This window comes from Bactrocera latifrons, unplaced genomic scaffold, assembly GCF_001853355.1.
Source record: "Bactrocera latifrons isolate USDA-ARS-PBARC rearing strain unplaced genomic scaffold, ASM185335v1 scaffold_2, whole genome shotgun sequence".
NCBI classification, from domain to species: domain Eukaryota; kingdom Metazoa; phylum Arthropoda; class Insecta; order Diptera; family Tephritidae; genus Bactrocera; species Bactrocera latifrons.
Genome location: NW_017535518.1, coordinates 89,392 through 92,327, shown reverse-complemented (window position 1 = coordinate 92,327; position 2,936 = coordinate 89,392). Strand labels below are relative to the sequence as shown.

The window sequence follows — 2,936 nt, the reverse complement described above, 5'->3', positions numbered from 1 at the left end:
AGAAGATTTTGTACTCTAGAACAAAGTTATCCAACTTTATTTTTCATTACTAGATTGGGCTATGGAGATGTGTATAAGAGACAGCTTCTGGGTGTTACAAACTTCGTGACAAAATTAATATACCCTGTTCAGGGTATAATTAACACCAGGAGTAGTGAAAATGGTGCCTATCGCAGTTGTAAAAGGTTTATGTAAGAAAAATATATATATGAGCACACTTTTTCCACATTAGTCTAGTCACATAAATATTTGTGTTTCCCCTATCACAGTGCCACAGCGCACTCAGCCGCTGAGAAGGCCTTGAACGACCTTGTCCGCTTCATATGTTTATATGTTATATAATATATATTATATACAATATATAAAAACACATTTCGATGGAATTTTTCTTTGTTGTACGCAACAAGCGAAATTATTTGTTTATATGACTGCTCGTCGATAGCTGCGAATTGATTTAGTTGATGACACGGAACAAACACCATAAACAGAAAACAAAATTACCCGCAAGAATTTGCTTTCAAGTAGCGCAACAAGCGAATAAACTACATAAGAAAATGTATACACTTTGTACATTAGTTGCTAAATATCTGTGTGTATGTGTTGCTGTTCGTATATGTAGAGTATACAAGTCTGGTAGATCGGTAAGCTAATCGCCGCCGTAATAAAACATAAATAAGATTAGAGTGGGACAAGTGTACAGATTGTATTACTAGAACAATATTGACGCATGATTTACATTTATATGTAAATAAGCATGCAGTGAGACAGAAAAGTAAAGGTGAAGGAAATAAGGAACTGGTTGCGGACAAATTTATATCGCTGCCTTACAAACTGAGCGATCAAAATATATTCTTTGTATGGAAAACTTTTTTATTTGTCAAGATATCTTTACAAAATTTGGTATGAATTAATATTCTAGGCAAACCTATAATACATGGAAACAAATTTCTAGATCGGACCATTATAACGGGTAGCTGTTATACAAACTGAACGATCAAAATCACGAGCTCGCAAAAAAAAAACTTGTTTGTTTGTCGAGATATCCTCACGAAATTTGCTATGAATTAATATCTTAAGCAACGCTGTAATAACTAGAAACAAATTTCTAGATCGGATTACTATAGCATATAGCTACCATACAAACGGGACCACGAAAATCATGTCCTAGTATGGAAAACTCTTTTATTTGAGGATGTATTTATATGAAAATTGGCACCAATTATTTTCCTAAGCAACGGCACAACATCCGAAGAAATTATTCAGATCGGATCACTATAGCATATAGCTGCCATACAAAGTGACCTATGAAAATTAGCTCCTTGTATGGAAAACTTTTTTATTTGAAAAGATATCTTCACGAAATTTGGCATATATTATCATATAAGGCAACGCTACAATCTTCGAACGAATTGTTCAGATAGTACCATTATAGCATATAGCTGCCATATAAAGTGACCTATAAAATCAAGCTCTGGTATGAAAACTTTTTTTTTTGTTTTTTGTTTTGTGGAGGTCATTATAGCTTTTGTAGCACAAAATTTATCCGTTTTTCTTGTTTTTGCTTAGAGTTTAGAATATTTTGAAAAAATAAGAAATAGTACACACAGGCTCACTCTTATAAATGCAGCTAATGGAATGCATTGGCAGATGGAAAAATTTACCAAAAAGTTTTGTGAAAGAAAATATTTATTTACCTTAAATTTGAATGGCATCGATTATTGTAAGTAAATAATTGTAAATACAGATATAACGCAAATATTTACAAATACACACAAACTAAACGTTGAGCGTTATGTTGTTTGGTATTTAGCGAAACTCTTGGAAAGACATACCTGAAAAGATAAAAGGAAAACATAAATAAATATGTGTTAAGCAAAAATATGTTTTAAACCATAGTTTAATAGAAGAAAATTTAAATATTATTTAATAAGAGAATTTTCTGGAACCGCAGAACAAGATTTTCGTTCATTAAATAATTTTCTAAACTTAATTATTTTTAAGAATTTGTATAAATCGAGCCCCAATTCTATTTATTATGACATATTTGAATTTTCAAACAATATTTATCAGGGAAGAGACTTTTCTTAAACTTTTTGGGGTGGTCCTTGACTACTTTATTTCGAACTAGTTTTTAACTAGTTTTATTTTTGTTTAGTATTTTATTACAAGGACAATTTTAAGATGTTTTAAACAATAAACCAAAATGAACTAGTTACCAACTAGTCCGAAACTAGTGATTTTTTCGTGAAAGAAATAGCAGCAAAATAACATGGAAAAGAAATATTTTTGTTTTTCATAAAATTTTTGCTATTATTTATTATATTTAATGTACATTAAAAATTATTCACAAATATAAAAATATTATTCCAGAATGATCTCCTATTTATGTATTTTGCCGATTGTTAAATAATCCAAGCTAGCTTTTATTGCTGTTAATAGCACCATAAAACAAATCAAATAAAAGAAGCACCCAAAACTTTACCTGTCTGTAGAGCCCGCATATATGCTAAAACATACGAGTAAAACGCTAAAAAATACATATGTACATACATTGAAGATAATATGAGCTTATCATATGATATTGTTAATATACCATAACAAAGCCAAGACGAACGAGAACGAAACGAGAGACGGTAATAGACAGCTGCACTCAAAATGAGAGTGATTAGCAAATCTAAATAGTTTAATGGCGTTAATTAAGACACAAGAGCAACACACAAACCAACACATGAGCAAACGGTTTTATGTAGATTGTGGCGAAGTATATGAAGAAATGGAGGATGGAGTCATGTGTGGAAGTTCACGCAAGTGAGGAAAGTTTTCTGATCGCCATTCACGTGGGAGTGGCCAGAAACGATTCTTTTACATATGACTCAAGCAGCTCACGACTTCCGGTCTTTGACCAAGTATCCTCTGGGTAGCCTAAGAACATCCGT

At 31.7% G+C, this 2,936-nt stretch overlaps 1 protein-coding gene across 7 annotated transcripts in view; it reads right to left on the bottom strand.

The window, feature by feature from the left end:
• The window catches only part of LOC108967875 (protein FAM102B), a 191,359-nt gene that overhangs the window by 107,935 nt on the left and 80,488 nt on the right, over nt 1-2,936 (bottom strand). For 2 of the 7 annotated variants that reach the window (XM_018931523.1, XM_018931520.1), the window contains exon 2: nt 1,695-1,832. The exons of the other annotated variants lie outside the window; for them this stretch is intronic. The gene's annotated coding sequence lies outside the window, so the exon portion shown is untranslated. The remainder of the gene's footprint in view (nt 1-1,694; nt 1,833-2,936) is intronic. 7 annotated transcript variants of the gene reach the window in all.